General features: G+C 40.2%; 1 protein-coding gene across 4 annotated transcripts in view; it reads right to left on the bottom strand.

The window, feature by feature from the left end:
* The window catches only part of FBXO34 (F-box protein 34), an 82,511-nt gene that overhangs the window by 18,649 nt on the left and 41,970 nt on the right, over positions 1-21,892 (bottom strand). Inside the window, exon 1 of one of the 4 annotated variants that reach the window (XM_077937771.1) lies at positions 4,809-4,963. The gene's annotated coding sequence lies outside the window, so the exon portion shown is untranslated. 4 annotated transcript variants of the gene reach the window in all.

The raw sequence follows: 21,892 nt of genomic DNA, 5'->3' as shown, positions 1-21,892 counted from the left end.
GCACATCTGCCTTAAACACAACAGCACCTGAGCTGGAAGGAATGTTTTAAATCTACAAACTATTTTCACAAACATCTCATCTGGCCCTCTTTCTGTTCCCAAACTCATATGCATCTTGCAGCTAATGCGCCAGCTGATCAATCCTTCTCCCCAGTCTCTGTCCACTAGTGGCTCTCATGTCACCACAAACAGTGCCTCATACCCCTCAGTATCTCCATACCTCACAACCTGCAACCACTGCACAGAAAAGATAAAAAGTTCAGAAAGTGAAACTTGCTGAAGATCACAGTAGCTACAGAAGTAGCCATTACATCAAAAGTCAACATTTTCTGATACACTAAAAGCTCAAAACATACCACATTTAAAGTTATATTTTAAAAATCTAGATAATGAGGTACACCAAGTTCTCCCTATGAAAACATTTGACAGTATGTCCATACTAACACTCAGTTCCATCATGTATTATACTTCCCTCCTAGTTTTAGAAGCAAAGTAAAACACAATCTGAGAAAGAGCTTTTTATCCAAAAAGACTTCTACAATAATCAACAAATAACTAAACATTACCCAGATGGAAAACAGAAGTTAATCTGCATTACCTGGGATCTTATGAAGAGGTGATAGCACGAGACCTCGGTTCACACTTAGGCAGACCTTTTAAAAATCAGTTGATTTTTACATAACAACACTTTTAAGGAGAGTAACATTTGCCATAATTATTGCTACTACGTATGGAATGTATAGGTGGGAAAAATGACCAAGGATAATCAAAAAAGATGTACTTTAGAGCTTGTGAATTTACTAACAATTTAACACCTACAGATATGCTCCAATGTGCTAGAAACCCTGATTTAATGAATGAAAATGAAAACCAATGTGTGATCAAAGGTTCCAGCAGCAGTTCAAGTGGAGAAAAGTAGTGAGAATGAGTTACTACAGTATCTTTAAAAAATGACAAACACAAAAGAATCAGCAAAGTGGGTGTTGGGGGGTGTGTGTGTGTGTGTCTGTGTGTGTCTGTGTGTGTGTGTGTGTGTATATATATATATATATATATATACACACAATGCATCAATTTAGTTTTCCAAACTCTAACCAAATTAATATCAAAATAATATTGAGGTGTTATGTATTTATCTGCTCTTTATAGCTGCATATATATTTGTAACACAGAAATTAGAAAATTACATCTACATTTAAGAACCTCAATACATGTCTTCTTTTGTATAGAATTCATACTCAAATTTACAAACTACTACTCTAGAACAGAAACTATTCAGTGCAGGAGAGAATGAGAGCAGCATAGGAAAAGCCATTAATATATTTTTACCAGAAAAATTTAATGAAAACCACAAAGAGGGAGAAATTTCTAGCCAGTCTCCTCCAGATACACAACACTGGAATTGTGCTCAAATTGAAACTACCTAGTGGGGCCTAAAGAGATCAGGGTTATTATAATAGAAGCCCAAACTGTAACCTTGGTGAATTTTCTTCTGTTTCACGTAACAAGTCTAAAAAAATTTCCTGTCTCTAATTTCAGTGTTCAAATCATTTCTCCTATTCAAATCCCACAGTTTGGGAGCTAAATTATCAAAAAGATCTTTTATTCACTCAATATATACTGAGCATCTGCTATGTACCAAGCACTCTTTCAGAGACTGGGGATACAGAAGTGAATAAAGCACAAAATCTCCATCCTCAACAAAGTTATGTTCTAGCTGAGAGACAGATTAATAAGGTACACAGTATATAAAAGGCTATGGAGAAAAAAGGCAGCAAGGTATGTGTGTGCCATACACAAATTATTGACTGATTGAACCAGGGTCTCTCTCACTCTGTTGTCCAGGCCAGAGTGCAGTGGCGTGATCACTGCTCACTGCAGCCTCAAACTCCCAGCCTCAAGCCATCCTCCCACCGCAGCCTCCCAAGTAGCTGGGACCACAAGCATACACCACCACTCCCAACTAATTTTTTTTTAACTTTAATTTTTTGTAGAGACAAGGTCTCGCTACGTTACCCAGGCTGGTCTTGAACTCCTGGTCTCAATCCTCCCACCTTGGCCTCCCAGAGTGCTGGGATTACAGGTGTGAGCCACCACAAATAACTTATTTAGTCACAAGATTTTGGAAAGCTGTTTCACAGTCATGCAGATCACAGAACAAAAAGTTTTGAAAAATAAAACCCACAAAAAGAATATAGTATGAGTGCCCATTTATATGACAAATCCAGAATGGGATGAGAACATCAGGGTAACCGAAACAAAATGGCACTAAAAGCAAGGTCTTTTTGAAACTGAATCTGATCCTGGTGTGTGCTCAAACCATTCCTAAAACAGATTTGAAACAAATTTTAGAAGAACATTTATGGAGGCAAAAAAACTTAAAAGGGAAAGAATGTGTGGAAAGAACACCCACCAATCAGGTTAAAATGTCAGATTTTAAAGTCACTCTTTGTTAGCAAGTAAGTGTAGTATTTCCCAAGTTTACAATACTAAAACTAAATTTGGATGGAAGAGAAAAGTGACATCATGGCTATCTGATGCCACTGAACTCTAAATTCCTTGCACAATTACAGAAACGCACAAATCTAAAACTACAGATAAATGCCCTCCACAGGTCCTCATGTGGGAAGACAGAAAAGGAGGAACAGGAACACCAGTAGCAGAGAAACAAAAAACAGGCCAGTCAAGCAGTTAAAAAAAAAAAAAAAAAATCGGCCGGGCGCGGTGGCTCAAGCCTGTAATCCCAGCACTTTGGTAGGCCGAGGTGGGTGGATCACGAGGTCAGGAGATCGAGACCATCCTGGCTAACACGTGAAACCCCGTCTCTACTAAAAAAATACAAAAATTAGCCGGGAGCGGTGGCGGGCGCCTGTAGTCCCAGCTACTCGGGAGGCTGAGGCAGGAGAATGGCGTGAACCCGGGAGGTGGAGCTTGCAGTGAGCTGAGATCCGGCCACTGCACTCCAGCCTGGGGGACAGAGCGAGACTCCGTCTCAAAAAAAAAAAAAAAAATCTATCTTATTGTAAAAATGCTAGCCAGCAGGTAAAGAAAACACCACTGAAAGCTGATAGTTTTCTTGGCATGGAATTAGGAAAAGAGGAATAGTAAGGCTTAAAGAGGCTAAGAGAAAATACTCAATATGCTAGTCAAATTTAATCAGATAAATCAAATTACTGTGAAATTTTCTTTCTGGTCTTAAAAAAAGGACTTCAAGCCAAAATGACATTTTTAAAAAACAGGTCCACAGATATTTTAATCCTATTCCACCATTTCTACCCAATTCCTGCAAATCTCAGAAACAAAGAAAACTCAAGTGACTCCTCAAAAATACTATTGAATAGAAAGTTAAACCTTTAGAAAAGGAGTGATTCAAGTGTCAAGAAACATAAAACCTGGTGAAACATCCTTTAAGATCACCAAATCGGTTTATTATACACTTTCTTCAGGTGAAACAATTGAATGGATTTTTAACTTCATAAGTGTTCATATTCTAAGTCTGAACTAGTTTCCTTGACTGTTCTAAAGCTTTCTAGATGCTGATTTACTGCATTATGTTCCTTCTAAAGATATCTGATCTCATCCTTTACCACCTAATTCTCCCTACTTTTCTAAGAGTCATCTCAAAGTTAACTAGTACATGTCTTAAGAAGAGGAGTCTACCGACACGTTCATTCCTGCAACAAACATTCTATAAAATTAAATTGAAACAATTTTAAGATTGGGACAATACAGGAGAAAAGAACTCAGCTGCATCAATTTTAGAAATAAACCACATTTAAAAGACATTTTTCACAAATCTCCCTCAGCCCTTTCCTGGGCCTCTAGGCTACTCCATTCTCTACAATCAGTTCTGCTATAACAGGATTGATACATTGGGGGAACAATTTGAGTAAAATGGGAACTATTTGCTAATGTACTATACCTTCAGTGAAGAAGAATACTAGGTGTACACACACAAAGGCATACAACTGGACCCAGCCCCATGGGAATACAAAATGCACACATGCTTACATCCTAAACATCATTTTGAAAACACAGGCATCAAATACACATCCTATCATACTGTTTTCCTGGAAATTTTAAAATATCCTGTGAGTTCACTGCAATGCTCCAGGGCACCTCAAACAGTTTGGGAATGAATACACCAACTGAATCTCACAGCTCTAAGTGTTACCTACGTGTTTCTCCAAGTGGCTAACCCAAACTTCTCTCCAGGGGTACAAGTTTGTATACAGTAGTCTCTCCTTATCCGTGGTTTTGGTTACCCAAGGTCAACCGTGGTCCAAAAATAGTAAATGGAAAATTCCAGAAACAATTACGTTCTAAATTACACCCCATTTGTAGAAGTGTGATGAAATCTCTGCTCCATCCCATGCAGGATGAGAATCATCCCTTTGTCCAGGGCATCCACCTGTCTAGGCTTCCCAATGTATTAGTCACTCAGTAGCCATCTCTACGGACCAGCTCTATTGTTTCCGTGCTTGTGTTCAGGTAACCTTGTGTTCAGGTAACCCTTGTTTTACTTAATAATGGCCCTAAAGTGCAAGAGTAGCGATGCTGGCCAATTCACACATGCCAAAGAGAAGCCTTAATAGTGTTTCCTTCAAGTGAAAAGATGAAAGTTCTCGACTTAATAAACAAAATAACATCGGCAAGGTTTGGTGGCGCATGCCTTAATCCCAGCACTCTGGAAGGCCAAGGCAGGTGGATCACTTGAGGTCAGGAGTTCGAGACCAGCCTGGCCAACATGGCAAAACCCCGTCTCTACTAAAAATACAAAAAAATTAGCCAAGCATGGTGGGACATACCTATAATCCCAGCTACTCTACTCAGGAGGCTGAGGCAGGATGTGAAACTCAGGAGGCAGAGGCAGGAGAATTGCTTGAACCCGGGAAGTGGAGGCTCCAGTAAGCTGAGACCACCACCACACTCCAGCCTGGGTGATGGAGTGGGACTCTGTCTCAAAAAAAAAAACCAACAACAAAGAAAATCATATGATGAGGTCGCTAAGATTTGTGGTAAGGATGAATCTTCTGTCCATAAAATTGTGAATAAAAAAAGAATTCGTGCATAATATATATAGGGTTTGGTACTATCCATGGGAGGCCATGGAACATATCCTCCAAGGATAAGAGGGACTGTTGTCTATTCAAAATCTCCACTTGGATGTCAAGCACCTTAAACTCAACACGTCCAAAGTAAAAACCCTGGGATTCCCTGTGCACTTTCCGCCACTACTCTCCAAAATCTTCCCTATTTTAGTAAACAGCAACATTTTTTTCCCAATAGCTAATGCTATTGGCAAATGACTCCATTTTTCTCTCACAAACCACATATGCAAATCCTGTTGGCTCTACCTTCAAAATATATTCAGAATACAACTACTACTCACCACCTCCACTACTACTACCCTGTTCTAAGCCACTACCATTTCTCACCTGCATTTTGCTTCTACTGTCAAACTCAGCAGCCAGAGTGATCTTATAAAAGGGGAAGTTCCATCATCTCATTTTCTGTACCACACCCTTCAATGGTTTCTAAGATGCCCCCTCTCTTTTTCATGTTCAACTCAAATCTCTCTCCCCTTTGCTTACTCTGCTCCAATGAGATATCTTGCTGCTTCTGGAACACACAAAGCACAATCCCACCTCAGAGCCTTTACGTGTTGTCGTTCCCTCTGCTCCTTCCCCCAGATATTTACCCATGTCACTCTTTTGCATCCTGCAGGTTTTTGCTCAATGTCATCTTAGAGAGGCACTCCCTACTCTGTCCTCATATAGTACTATTCCCCACACTCCCTATTCCCCTTTTCTCTTGCTATACATTGTCTGCAGCACTTTTTTTCCCCTTTCCAACATGTGTCCATGGTACATCTCTCTCCACTAGATCATCTGTTCTAAGAGGACAGACTTAGTTTTGTTCACTGCCATATTTAACGGGCCCAAAATAATAACGTTATAGACACTCAAATGCAGAATAAAAATTATGCCAGCTGTTTTAGGAGGTAAAATTATACTAACTGTTTTGTCTGCATTAACATCAAAACATCCCTAAAAGGTCATATTATTGGGAGTTTTCTATCCTGCATTTGAAATTCTCTCCTTCTCCTAAAAATAAAATAAAATGCTCTTTTTCATCATCATATCCATAAACAAGAGATCTGACTAATCCAAAACGAATTATACTTTGCTTTTCCTGGACTCTTAAATTCTATTCATAAGCTAAGAAACTAGATTGTCCTCTATTACGAGCTACTGGGAAATTTACTTTTATTTCTTACACTCTCTAAAAATCATTTTTGGACAGAAAGTCTCACATCTTGATCTATTATTTTTTTTCTCCTCACCAAACCTGCTCCTCCAGATTTTAGCTTCAAACACAACTGCTAAGGAAAATCTCTAAGATGTAGGCCCAAACAACGTTGTCCCACAGCAAGACCTAAGAAAAGGCACTTGAAAATCTAACACAACATATTTAGACTAAAGATTACCTGTAGCCCTCACCTAGGCAACCTGGCCCAAGTCTAAAAAAATCACATTTTACTTCTGCCTCATTTAATTATCTAGTCCCCCAGATCTTCCCTACTAGTTGTCTTCAATGTGAATGTGGAGAAGGGGGAGGAGACAGAGGGAGAGGAATGGACCTTAACAGGAAGCTGTGTGATTATCTTCAGAAATAAAGACTGGATTTGTTTTAGAGCTTTGTAATATGACCGAGAACCTCAACTTGGGGGACTTTACTTCCTCTACAAACTGTCTCAGCTGTGCTTTGTGTATGCTAAGAATGTTTAGAAACACCTTGAATAGGCCATGCTGTCAAGTGTACAAAAAAAGGTATTTGGATTGTTTCAGATCCTGAAACCAATGGACCAGAATCCTGCCCCACTTCAAGAATGAGTTGACTCCTTGTTACCATGGTAATAAGTGCCCCATGAATGGGGATAATTTGCCACTTTGCTGAAAATTCAAGCATTCTATAGTTTTGGTTTTGTAACATCAGAAATGATGTGGGAGGAGCAGCAGAACCAATTATAGAGTATATTTAAGTAACATGTAAAGGAGTGTGTTTCTTGATTCTGAATAACAAGATTTTAAATTGTTTAGTTTACGGCTGGGCATGGGGGCTCATGCCTGTAATCCCAGCACTCTAGGAGGCCGAGGTGGGTGGATCACCTTAGGCTGGGAGTTCGAGACCAGCCTGACCAACATGGAGAAAACCCATCTCTACTAAAACTGTAAAATTAGCTGGGCGTGGTGGCGCATGCCTGTAATCCCAGCTACTCAGGAGGCTGAGGCAAGAGAAACGCTTGAAGCCGGGAGGCGGAGGTTGCAATGAACTGAGATCACGCCATTGCACTCCAGCCTGGGCAACAAGAGTGAAACTCCATCTCAAAAAAATAATAATTTAGTTTACGAGAAAAAAGAAGGAAGAAGACCAAAGAAAATAAACATGTTAGACTGTATTCTAACATGTACAGCTCTACACTATCACAACTCAGCACTGCAGATCTTTCAGAACAAACAGAGGTTTTCAGATTGCCCATAAATACACGAAACACATTAAAATATTCATAAGTCTAGAACGTTCCTACGCAACAGTCTGGTTGGGAAGAAAAACCCACTAAAGTAAGAACCAACTAAGGCAAATAGTACTGTACAAGCCCAATGCTGCTAAAATGTAACAGATTAAAGAAGCCATATCTCAACAAATTCTTATAGGGAAATAATAATATTCAGCACTATTAATAGACTGAATGTTCATTCCCCGACACCCTGGCCAAAATTCACATGTTAAAACTTAATTCGCAATGTGAAGGTATTTGGAGGTAGGGCCTGTGGGAGACGACTGGGTCATAAGGATGGAGGCTTTGTGAATAGCATTAGTGCCCTTATGAGACCCAAAGAGTTCACCTGTCCTTTCTGAGATGATCATCTAAGTGCCAGGATACAGGCCCTCACCAGACTCCGAATCTGCTGCTGCCTTGATCTGAGACTTCTCAGCCTCCAGAACTGTTCTAATAAATTTCTGTTGTATATAAGCCACCCAGTGTATGGTGTTCTATAATAGCAGCCTAAACAGACTAAGACAAGCACTTATTCCTGATAAAAATTCTTAGCAAACTAGGGATAGAGGAAAACTTCTTTTTCTTTAATAAAAGGCACTCATCAGAAACTTACAGAAAATAGCATATACACAATGGCAAAATATTTAAAAAAACAGTCCCATATAGAGCCAGAAATAATATTACTGAGAAAAAATATTATGCCAGCTATCATATTACTGAGAAAAAAAACTATCATTACTTGCAAACTACATGTTATGTAGGGCTTTCAAGTTAAACCAACAAATTAAAAATTATTTAGACTAGTCTAATAGTAACCTCAATAAACTTAACAAATAAAAGATCAACATTAAAAAAAAAAACTTAAAGAATTACCACATGACCCGGCAATTCCACTGCTAGGTATATACCCCAAAGATCTCAAACCAATAATTATACACAAATATTTATAGCAGCACTACTCAGAATAGCTAAAAGGTGGTAATAACCCTTCTGTCTACCAAGAGATAAATGGGTAAACAAACTGTGGTACAAGCATACAATGGAATATTAATTTAGCCATCAAAAGGAATTAAGTACTGATATCCACTACAACATGGATAAACCTTGAAGAAATCATGCTAAGTGAAAGAAGCCAGACACAAAAGGCATATACTATACGATTCTATTTATATGAAATGTCCCGAAGAAGCAATTCTATAGACAGAAAGACCAGGGGTAGTCTAGGGCAACCACTGGGGAGAGGAGAGAATGGAGGGTAACTGCTAATGGGTATGGAGTTTTTCTGGGGGTGACAAAAATGTTCTATGATTGAACAGTGGTGATAACTGCACAACTTTGTGAATACACCAAACACCAGTGAACTGTACACTTTCAAAGGGTGAATTTTGTGGTATGCGATTAATACCTAAATTTTTAAATAAGTCAATAAGATCAGCAGTGGGAAAAATGTAACAACTCCCAAAATGGCTATAGTAATCAAGACAGTATGGCAGCAGTACAGAAATAAGTGGTTCAATAAACTGCACCCCAAATGATTAAGAAGACATCAAGTAAATGGGAAATGCAAGACGTCTGAATAAATTGAGAAAACTGGATCTCTGAGTGAAAAGATACAGGCCTACAACATAAACAAAAATTTTTGGCCAGGCACAGTGGCTCACGCATTTAATCCCAGCACTTTGGGAGGCTGAGGCAGGTGGATCATGAGGTCAAGAGATCGAGACCATCCTGGCCAACATGGTGAAACTGCGTCTCTACTAAAAATGCAAAAATTAGCTGGGCGTGGTGGCACATGCCTGTAATCCCAGCTACTCGGGAGACTGAAGCAGGAGAATCACTTGAACCAGAGAGTCGAAGACTGCAGCGAGCCAAGATCACGCTATAGCACTCAAGCCTGGCGAAAGAGCGAGATTCCATCTCAAAAAAATAAAAAATAAAAAATAAAAAATTTTAAAATGGCCCAGGTTGAGGGGTGGCTTATGCCTGTAATCCCAGTACTTTGGGAGGCCAAAAAGGGAAGATCAATTGAGGCCAGGAGCTTGAGACTAGCTTGTGCAACGTAAGTGAGACCCTGTATCTAAAACAAAATAATTTTTTTTTTTAAGATGGAGTCTCGCTCTGTCACCCAGGCTGGCATGCAGTGGCGCAATCTCGGCTCACTGCAAGCTCTGCCTCCTGGGTTCACGCCATTCTCCTGCCTCAGCCTCCCGAGTAGCTGGGACTACAGGCGCCCACCACTATGCCTGGTTAATTTTTTTGGTTTTTTTTTTTTTTTTTTTTGTATTTTTAGCTGGGATGGTCTTGATCTCCTGACCTCGTGATCCGCCCGCCTCGGCCTCCCAAAGTGCTGGCATTACAGGCGTGAGCTATCGTGCTCAGCCAAAAAAATAATTTTAATAAGAAAAATTTTAATGGAAGATTGAGTAAAATGTAAAATCCAATACTGTCATATATGGGAGAATGCTTTATAATCTTAGTTGGGTAACTTCCTCCTTCTAAAGACATAAATTACTGACATATCTAAATATAAACGTTAAACTTTTATTTGGAAAAAAGACACCATAAAGTTAAAACACAAGCAAAAGAATGGGACAATAATATTTGCAATATGCACAAAAGATTAATTTCCATGACACTGGCCAGGCATGGTGGCTCATGCCTATAGTCCCAGCACTATGGGAGGCCCAGGTGAGAGGATCACTTGAGCCCAGGAATTCCAGACTAGCCTAGGGAACAGAGCGAGACCCCAACTCATTAAAAATATATAAATTGTTTCTTAAATTGTCCACCACATTAAATCATTTACTGAAGCCAATGGTGGGGGAGGACAGAGACAATATTTTAGCATAATACTATCGGTGTAAAAACTGAAAAGACTGTATATAGTTTGTAAATAACACAGAGAGATGTCTTATATAATAACTGGCAAACTGAATATTTGGGGAGGCAAGTTAGAGATTTTTTTGCATCTATTTCAACGTGGTTTGAATTTCTGATCACAAATACATGTTAAATTACATAATTTCAAAAACAATTTTGGATGCAAAAAGTCTGAAAGGCAAAACTGTAGGCATCTGACGGCCACTAAAGATGAGTATTTTTGACAGATCCCTCCAGCAGCTTTACAGATAATGGACATAAGAGGCATATAGGTATTGATTCGCTTTCTCCATTCAACAGATGATGAAAACCTACTGTGCCCTGGTACTGAGCTAAGCACTGGGACCAGTCAGAGACACTGCAAGCTGGCTGGGTGCAGTGGCTCACGCCTGTAATCCCAACACTTCGGGAGGCTGAGGCGGGCAGATCATTTCATGTCAGCAGTTTGAAACCAGTCTGGCCAACATGGTGAAATCCCCTCTATACAAAAAATACAAAACTTAGCCGGGGTGGTGGCATTCACCTGTAATCCCAACTACTCAGGAGGCTGAGGTGGGAGGATCACTGGAACCCAGGAGGTAGAGGTTGCAGGGAGCTGAAATCACTCCAGCCTGAGCAACAGAGTGAGACCCTGCCTCAAAAAAACAAACAAACAAACGAACAAACAAACAAAAAAACACACACTGCAAGTTGTCTCAGTAAAAGGTCATATGTAACTACTTTGGGCAACCATGCAAGGAAGCCAGGGAATAGAAGGCATGTGTTCTTTGCAGGTAGCGGGTGTGGAATGTGTAAAGCACTTGCCATTTTAAGGCATTTGTGGACAATATCCTTCTGATATTCCTTATATTACAAGATGGCCAAGTATTCCTGATAACATAATCTATTTTTTGATAACTCATTGAATACAAAAAAGAGCCCATATCAGCCTTGCTTTTACAAGTAACTCTCTTATTTTTAAGATTCTTTGACTTTGGAAAGTCCATGTCCTAAAAAATCTCCAAATGAAGGAATTTCAAAGCTACCCTTGGTCATTTTCTTTGTGTCCACTGTTTATTTTTTGGTTTTCTCAAAAGATGAATAAAAAGAAAACTATAACAACATTAATATTTAACCCAAAGGAAAAATATTTTAGTGAATCAGAGATATTTTAAATTATGATTTAATCCACACTGGTTTCCTTTTACAGCTGACATGTTCCCATTTTATAACAGCCATCTGCTATCTCAACAGTATCCCAGATTTAACAAAAGTTTTAACAAAGACTGACTATACATTAAAAGTATTCAACTTTCTCACCTTAAAACTTATTTTTTTAAAAGCACCCAGTATTAGCAAAGAGACAAGAAAAAAGAATCTGCTGATAAGTTTGGCAAAAAATTCACCCCACCATTTAGCTTTGGGCAGTGGATAACCACTATCCCATCTAGGCTGAGAAAAGGAGCTTGTCTGAGGCTGCTGGTCAAGCACACAATCATCACCACCTTGACAAAGACAACTGCCTGAGCAAGTTTATCGTAAACCTGTCATAACTCTCCCCAAACCACGCCAACGAGGTCCCTCCTTGGTAGATTTCCTCTTTCAAATGCATGCTTCAGGCAACGCCAAGGTAGGTGCAGGTCTGTTTTGAGCAAAGATTGTGGCAAGCATGGCAGTTAAAGGACCTAGATAACTGGAGACGGTCCAATTGCATACATTTTTTTTTCACTTAAAGTGATTTGTTAAATATGCCTTTCAAGGTGATATAACAGTTGTACTCTTAAAATAGTTTCCTATGAAAGTTCAGGAAAAACTGGCCAGGCACAGTGGCTCACACACACTTTGGGAGGCTGAGGTGGGTGGATCACAAGTCAGGAGATAGAGACCATCCTGGCTAACATGGTGAAACCCTGTCTCTACTAAAAATACAAAAAATTAGCTGGGGGTGGTGGTGGGCGCCTGTAGTCCCAGCTACTTGGGAGGCTGCAGCAGGAGAATGGCATAAACCCGGGAGGCGGAGCTTGCAGTGAGCCAAGATTGCGCTACTGCACTCCAGCCTGGCAACAGAGCCAGACTCCATCTAAAAAAAGAAAGTTCAGGAAAAATAAATCCTTTCACACACTAAAATGAATGTTGGTCCTGTGCATATAATCACATGAAAAAACCTGGACGAATTCTCCTGCCACCCATCCAGGAAAAGAAAAGCATTTCTTCCCAGGGTTATCACCAAAAATTACAAAGGATTAAAAACAAAACAGCCATTAACCCATACAGAGTAATCGTATAAACTGAAAAAAACTCGAACACAAATCATAGTGAGAGAAGAAGAAAAGAATGGAAAGAACAACAACAAAAAGTTGTTGCTAGAAGTCCTTTCTATATAAATGCTTAATAAAATTTGGCAACTGGATATTTCTGTACACTGGATTTTTAAAAATAATTACCACCTTCACAACTTTGAAAGAGAAGGTTCACCTAAAAATCGATCACATGTACACTGTATCACAGGTACAGTGTCAAAAGAAACTTGACCAGGTATTTATTTCTTTTAGATATAGCTGTCATTGTCCTGAACCACAAAAATCTTTTTTTAAAAGAAGTGTAAGTATGTGCATCCCTCAATAAAGGAATCCAGGAGTTTCTTAAGTGCCTAACAGACCTACATTCCCCCTTCTTAATCCCTAGGAATAATAGGGAAATTTTTCTACTTAAATTGCCACTTTCATATCCTACGACCCTTCTACACTGGCCATCAACAACAAAATCATCAACAAATAGACAAAGGAGAACTTAGTGGACTATGAGATGACCTAGTGTGAAAGTAAGCACAATGAGAGTCTAACCAACTCAATAACATCAAATCCCACGGAGACAGTCACAAGACTGGAAGACTCAATCTTCCAGTCTTGGATAACAGAGCAATAAATGCCTACTTAAGAGCAAGTGAGATGACCAGGTCACCATATCCAGCTACTGATGGGTAACTGGAATTGCTGAAGAATTAGAGACAATAGAATACCAATTGTTCCAATTCTCAAGACCAAACAATATGACCTGAAACTATTTTGTGTGTTTTCTTATCTCCTCATACATCCATATAAAAAACTGATAAAGCCCAGTACAGTAGTTCACCCTTATAATCCCAAAACTTTGTGAGGACAAGGCAAGAGGATCACTTGAGGCCAGGAGTTTGAGACCAGCCCTGGGTAACATAGCAAGACCCTGTCTCTAAAAATAAAAACAAAAAAACAAATACAAGTCATGTGGTTGAACAACTACATATAGATGGTTACTTCTTTAAGGAAATGAAAAATACCCCGGAATCAGTAAAAAAAAAAAAAAAAAAAAAAAAACTTACTGACTGCATATATATATATATATATGACTAGCAAACCAATGGGGGATTGGCTATGCCTATTTAGAACTTAAACTGTTTAAGTTATTTACCTATTTTCATAAAGAATTATGTCCCAGACTTATGGTTAAGGATGGTAGACTAAACACACAGCTCTTTGTTGATTCTTCCCCAAAGACATAGGGAAATTTAAAGACATAAACTCACAGGTCAAAGGGAACTGGAGACTATAGCCACAAACTTTAAAAGCTAAAAAATAAATGAGTAAGAGTTAAAGGACTCAGATAACCTCCAATAAAACCAAACCCTAAGGTAAGCATCAGGGAACATTCTCCTACAAAAGGTTCCGAAATTAGAAGTAGAAGATAAAACAGGAAGGATTAACAGAAAATTTTTCTGAAATGCAAACCAATTCCCATATCCCCTTTCTTACTCTTAGGCAGGAGGGCAAATGCCCACCCCTGCAAAAGGCTGAAGATGATCTTTGCAGAGGGTTAAAACAAAGGATTATCTGGACTAGGGATCACCATGTAAGATGGGGCAGCTTAAGTGAATATGTGCAAGCCAGATCCCACTCTATGGTGGGTGGGTAAATGTTTATCAGCTGGCTAAAGGAAGGGGGAATGGGGAGAATGAGGGCAGTTGTTTGTAGTATTTGCTGATTCTGGGGTATAAATATCTTACCATGGCAGCTTCAAGCTACTAAATGATGTCACTGAACCCAGTTCAGAAGAGATGCACAGTATATATTACTATACGGTATTTCACCATATAAACAGAATAGGAGAGCATCCATAATAACAAAATGTAATAAAAACAATTAGAAAGTGATGAGTTTTTAGTATTTATTACCTTGCTTTTTTGAGACAGGGTCTCACTCTGTCACCCAGGCTGGAGTGCGGTGGCACAATCTCGGGTCACTGCAACCTCTGCCTTCCCAGGCTCAAGGGCTTCTCCCACCTCAGCCTCTCAAGTAGCTGGGACTACAGGCATGCACGACCTCACCCAGCTAATTTTTTATATTTGCCTTGGTTTTTTATATAACTTACTTAACTACAAATTTGTATAATTTTAAATAATTGTTATATTTAGCAACTGGCTTGCAAAATTTCTGAAAATTTAACAATTGGCTCTGATAAGCTAGTATGAACCAGCTCTAACACACCACTGACCAGAGCCCCCTCTGCCCCTTTCCAAAAGGCTGACACAGTAAGGCCTTGATTTCCAGGGAGGGGAAACTGGAAGAGACTTCTGTGGGAAATCTGATCAGCCATTATTCTAAAAGGAGAAACACACAGATACTGAAAAATTCCACAGTCTAAATTTGCCAGCCAGATCATCCCCCAGTGAAGCTTCGTTGATAAGCCGTACTTGCATATTCAGAGCTTCTAATCAATTTTTTAAGAATCTCACTATTGAATATGAGCAAACAGCTAGACATCTCTAGCATAAAAGAGATAAAAACAAGAAAAACAAGTTGGAAAAAAGAGAGAGCAGGATCAACTTTATAGGCGTGTGACTTGGGCAGTCGTGCAGAGCCATGGACTTTGAGTCTGATCATTGGTTTAATGCTCTGCTGTTGCCGTCTTGAAATTCTTCTACGATTTTTTTTTTTTTTTGGAGATGGTCCTGCTCTGTTGCCCAGGCTGTAGGGCAGTGGCATGATCTCAGCTCAATGCGCCTCAACCACCCAGCTTCAAGTGATCCTCCCACCTCAGCCACCTGAGTAGCTAGGACTATAGGCATGTGCCACTGTGCTCGGCTTTTTTGTTTTGTTTTGTTTTGTAGAAACAGGGTTTTGCCATGTTGCCCAGGCTGGTCTCGAACTCCTGAGCTCAAGGGATTCACCCACCTCTACCTCCCAAAGTGCTGGGATTACAGGTGTGAATCACTGCCCTAGCTAACATTTTTTTTTTATTTTTGTAGAGACGGGGTTTCACCATTTTGCCCAGTCTGGTTTCGAACTCCTAAGCTCAAGCAATCGACCCGCCTTGGCCTCCCAAAGTGCTGGGATTACAGGCGTGAGCCATTGTACCCAGCCTGTAGTGGAATTGTTTGATAAATGCTGAACAAGGGACTCCACATTTTCATCCTGTACTCAGCCCTGCAAATTATGTAGTCAATTCCTGATAGAGACCATGCAGCCAGAAGAAACTTCTGGAGAAAAACAAATCATTATTTTCAGAAATATAAGAGAAAATATTCAAATAAGAAGAGCAGTATGCTACCAAAAAAAAAAAAAAAAAAAAAAAAAAAGAAGACTAAAAGAAGATACAGGGCAAGCACAAGCATGCTTTCTCAGTAGAAATGAAAAACTCAATAGAAAAGGAGGAAAACATTGGAAAACCAGTCCAAAATGTTCAATATCTGAGTAACAAGGTTCAAGAGAAAACTAAGGAAGAAAAAGGAGGAGAGAAAGTCATCAACAAAATAATGCAAAAGTAGTTCCCAGACTGCAAGGGTTCATAATTACTCACAATGATGGAAAGGATTCATTAAGTACTCAGCATCAAGTACAGCATTAAGTACAAGCATTAAGGCACATTATTGTGAAATTTCTAATGCTGACGGACAAAGAAAAGAACTGATAACATGAAAAATCAGGAATCAGAATGGCTTAGGTCTTCAGGAGCAATGCAGAAAGCATAGAAGAAACTAGAAAACAATGGAGCTTCCCTTTAATATTCCAAAGGAAAAATTTCAAGCTAAAATTCTATGCCCAGCCATACAATTGATTAAGAGTAAGAACAGAGTAAGACATTTTCAGCCTATTAGGATCTCAAAGTTTAACTTACATAAACCCTTTCACAGGCAGCTACTTGGAGAACCTGTTCTACCAAGATGAAAGACTAAACCAAGAAAGAAGACATGAAATCTAAAAAACAGGTAATGCAATGCAAAGAGGTAATGAGTATCTCTAAGGTGCTGGTAAAAGGAAGTCCCAGGATAACAGGTATGCATAAACCCAGTAGGCAACCAGTCCAGATGGGAACACATCTTCAGGAATATGAAGCTAATAGAATACCTGAAGTGTCTGACCTTCCTGAAAGTAAATAAGGCCAAGTTACAATTTAAAATAAATTAGTGAGAAGTTAACAGAAAAGTAAACAATAAAGAAAAATACAAATTTCATGGAAAACCAAAAGTAATAAAGTAAAAGTAGTCATGATTACTATATGGCCTACCTGTGAATAGCACTTTCAGTCTTAATGTGTCAACACTGAATACTAGTCTAAGCAATGTTATAAATACCTATATATCAGGGAAATGGGTGGACAAAAATATTCCTGGGGCTGAGAAAAAAGAACTAAATCCTCATGTGCCACAATGGAAAATCAAAAGACAATATCTGAAGCTGAGAAATCAAGAAATCAGAATACAAGAATGCTGTTAAGAACATGGAGGTAAATGCAAAAATAGTAAGCTAAAAGAAAGCCTCCAGGAGGGAGAAGTGCGGGGGATGAAGTGGGAGAAAGACTGATGCTTTTCAAAACAAGTCTTAAACAGCTATCAACCAAACTATTTACATTTAATATTTCAATCAAAAACACAATGTAAAAGCATAAGAATAGTGATAAAGTTCAAAACGTTTTAGTTCTTTTTTTTTTTTCAGATTAAATTTTTCCAACAAGGTTTTCTTTCATTTGTTGTATTCTCCAATTTTTCTACAACAAAAATTTAACGCTTATATAATCAAAACTTATTATCATCTTACTATCATTTTATACATACCTGTTACTACTGTCTGATATTCGCAATCATCTGTAACTCCATTTTCAGCTGTTCCTATGTCATATGATACCCAATCCATTCCCAGCGAATAGACTCAAGGGAAGACAAACATTTATGTGATACCCAATCTGGCACACCTCAGGAAGACAGCAGCTTCCCTTCCAGGAGGTAGCTTGGTAGTTTATACCAAGGTGTGTACTTAGGTAACTCTTTATTTCACATTAGGTTTCCCTCCACAAGGCTACAGTCTGTCAAAGCACTGTAAGATCATCTGTTTCCACTTAAGTTGTGAGAAACTGATAAACACGATAAACTCTAGAATGTGCCCTAAGGTGGCAACAAAATCCTTTTTTTTTTTTTTTTTTCATATCTTTATTATTCCCAACACTAAATTACAGGTTTTCAGGGCTGGGCATGGTGGCTCATGACTGTAATCCCAACACTTTGGGAGGCCTAACTGGAAGGATCACTTGAGCCTAGAAGTTCCAGACCAGCCTGAGCAAAAAAGGGAGACCTCAGCTCTCAAAAAAAATTAAAATAAAAAAAATTGCCAGGGATGGTGGCATGCCTGTGGTCTTAGCTGCCTGTGAGGCTGAGTTGGGAGGATCACTTTGAGCCTGGAAGGTCAAGCCTGCAGTAAGTTGTGATCATGCCATTGCACTCCAGCCTGCGTGGCAGAGCAAGACCCTGTCTCATACACACACAGTTTCCAGTATATGTGATATGGTTAGGCTTTGTGTCCCCACCCAAATCTCATCTTGAATTATAACCCCCATAATCCCTGCATGTCAAGGGAGAGAGCAGATGGAGGTAAATGAATCATGATGGGGGTGGTTTCCCCCATGCTGTTCTCAAGACAGTGAGGTCAGTTCTCACGAGATCTGATGGTTTTACAAGTGTTTGGTAGTTCCTCCTGCATTCATTCTCCCTCCTGCCACATTGTGAAGAAGGTGTCTGCTTCTTCACCTTGTGCCATGACTGTAAGTTTCCTGTGGTCTCCCAGCCAAGTGGAACTGTGAGTCAACTAAACCTCTTTCCTTTATAAATTACCCAGTCTCAGGGAGTTTTTTTATAGCAGTGTGAGAACAGACTAATATAGCACATTGATATCAAGAGTGGGGCACCGCTACAAAAATACCTGACAATGTGGAAGCAACTTTGGAACTGGGTAATAGGCAAAGGTTGGAACAGTTTGGAGGACTCAGAAGAAGACAGGAAGATGTGGGAAAGTTTGGAACTTCCTAGAAACTTGCTCTGACCAAAATGCTGATAGTGATATGGACAATGAAGTCCAGGATGAGGTGGTCTCAGATGAAGAGGAGGACTTATTAGGAACTGGAATAAAGGTGACTCTTGCTATATTTTAGCAAAGAAATTGGTAACATTTTGCCCCTACCTTAGAGATCTGTGGAACTCTGAACTTGAGACAGATGATTTAGGGTATCTCGTGGAAAAAATGTTTAAGCAGCAAAGCTTAAGAGGTGACTTGGATGCTCTTAAAAGCATTCAGTTCTATGCATTCACAAAGAGATGGTTTGGAATTGAAACTTATGGTTAAAAAGGAAGTAGAGCATAAAAGTTTGGAAAATTTGCAGCCTGGTGATGTGACAGAAAAGAAAAATCCATTTTCTGAGGAGAAATTCAAGCCAGCTACAAAAATTTGCATAAGTAACAAGAAGCCAAATGTTAATTGTCAAGATGATGGGGAAAATGTTTCCAGGGCATGCCAGAGGTCTTCACAGCAGCCCCATCCCATCACAGGCCTGGAGGCCCAGGAGAAAAAATGGTTTCCTGGGCCAGGCCCACAGCCTTGTTGCTTTGTGCAGTCTCAAGACTTGGTGCCCTGCATCCCCACTGGGGTGAAAATGGGGCAACGTACAGCTCAGGCCATTGCTTCAGAGGGTGCAAGCCCCAAGCCTTGGCAGCTTACACATGGTATTGGGCCTGTGGGTGCATAAAAGTCAAAAACTGAGGTTTGAGAACCTCTGTCTAGATTTCAGAGGATGTATGGAAACATCTGGAAGATCATGCAGAAGTCTGCTGCAGGGTAGAGCCCTCATGGAGAACCTCTGCTAGGGCAGTGTGGAAGGGAAATGTGGGGTCAAAGCCCCCACACAGAGTCCCCACTGGAGTACTGCCTAGTGGAGTTGTGAGAAGAGGGCCACCATCCTCCAGACCCCAGAATGGTAGGGCCACTGACAGCTTGCAGCGTGCTTCTAGAAAAGCCACAGATACTCAACGCCAGCCCGTGAAAGCCTCTGGGAAGGGGGCTGTACCCAGCAGAGCCACAGGGGTGGAGCTGCCCAAGGCCATGGGAGCCTAAATCTTGCAACAGTGTGACATAGAGGTGAGACATGGAGATCATTTTGGAACTTTAAGTTTTTGGGTTTTTTTTTCTTTTTTTGAGACAAAAGTCAAGAGTCTCACTCTATCTCCCAGGCTGGAGTGCAGAGATGTGATCTCAGCTCACTGCAACCTCCGCCTCCCAGGTTCAAGTGATTCTCCTGACTCAGTCTCCCGAGTAGCTGGGATTACAAGCACATGCCACCACGCCCAGCTAATTTTTGTATTTTTAGTAGAGACGGAGTTTCACCATGTTGGTCAGGCTGGTCTCGAACTCCTGACCTCGTGATCTGCCTGCCTCAGCCTCCCAAAGTGCTGGGATTACAGGCGTTAGCCACCATACCTGGCCAAAACTTTAAGATTTAATGAACAATTAGCTGGGTGTGGTGGTGGGCACCTGTAATCTCAGCTACTTGGGAGGCTAAGGCAGGAGAATCACTTGAACTCAGGAGGCGGAGGTTGCAGTGAGCTGAGATTACGCCACTGCACTCCAGCCTGGACAATAAGACCAAAAATCCCTCTAAAAAAAAACAAACAACAAAATAAAAAAAAGATCTAATGACTGCCCAGCCAAATTTTGGACTTACATGGGACCTGCAGGCCCTTTGTTTTGGCTAATTTCTCTCATTTGGAACAGGAACATTTACCCAATGCCTGTATCTGATCCACTGTATCTTGGAAGTAACTAACTTGCTTTTGATTTTACAGGCTGCTAGGCAGAAGGGACTTGCTTCGTCTCACATGACACTTTGGAGTTGGACTTCAGAGTTAATGCTGGAATGAATTAAGATTTTGGGGGGGCTGCTGGGAAGGCATGATTGGCTTTGAAATGTGAAAGGGACATGAGATTAGGAGGGGCCAGAACACAATGATATGGCTGGGCTTTGTGTTCCCACCCAACTCTCATCTTGAATTATAATCCACATAATCCCCACATGTCAAGGGAGAGAGCAGGTGCAGGTAACAAACATGGGGCAGTTTCCCCCATGCTGTTCTCGTGATAGTGAATGAATTCTCACAAGATCTGATGGTTTTGCAAGTGTCTGCTAGTTCCTCCTGTGTTCCCTCTCCCTCCTGCCACATTGTGAAGAAGGTACTGCTTCACCCTCCATCATTAAGTTTTCTGAGTCCTTCCAAGTCATGTGGAACTGTGAGTCAATTAAACCTCTTTCCTTTATAAATTACAGTCTCGGGCAGTTTTTTACAGCAGTGTGAGAATGGACTAATACAATATGTAAATTGCAACATGCAGTATATTGTTTTAATGCAATCAAACTGCATTTGTTCTTATTTTGTCTTTATATATGTCAGGTTGGATTTTTTTTTTTTCTTGCAGTGATAGGTTGACTCTTATCTAGCTAGAAAAGTTAGTGTAGTCAGAGTTTATAAAACAGTTCAGATAAGAAAACACTAACACCTCTTGTATTTACCTCCAAACTTGATGATGGTTATCACAGGATGTTTAAGAAATTTGCTTAGCAAAGAGAATAGAAGCAATCTGCAGATAGATATAGTCCAGCCAAGGCAGATAAACATGTTTTCACTTATTCCCTTAAGAGTGATTTGGTTTGTATGGATTTGGTATAAAATCATTTCTGGATTTAAAGAAAACTAAACAAGGTTTTACAGCTTGTTATGTTGGCAGGCAGGCAGCCATGAAGAAACCCTAATCTAAAAGATTCCTTTTACACTTTTTTTTTTTTTTTTTTTTTTTTTTTTGAGACGGAGTCTCGCTCTGTCGCCCAGGCTGGAGTGCAGTGGCCTGATCTCAGCTCACTGCAAGCTCCGCCTCCCGGGTTCACGCCATTCTCCTGCCTCAGCCTCCCGAGTAGCTGGGACTACAGGCGCCCGCCACCTCGCCCGGCTAGTTTTTTGTAGTTTTAGTAGAGATGGGGTTTCACTGTGTTCACCAGGATGGTCTCGATCTCCTGACCTCGTGATCCACCCGTCTCGGCCTCCCAAAGTGCTGGGATTACAGGCTTGAGCCACCGCGCCCGGCCAAGATTCCTTTTACACTTAAAATTGAGGTAGGATAGACA

Source organism: Macaca mulatta, chromosome 7 (assembly GCF_049350105.2).
Source record: "Macaca mulatta isolate MMU2019108-1 chromosome 7, T2T-MMU8v2.0, whole genome shotgun sequence".
NCBI lineage: Eukaryota > Metazoa > Chordata > Mammalia > Primates > Cercopithecidae > Macaca > Macaca mulatta.
This window is presented reverse-complemented; position numbering and strand designations above follow the sequence as displayed.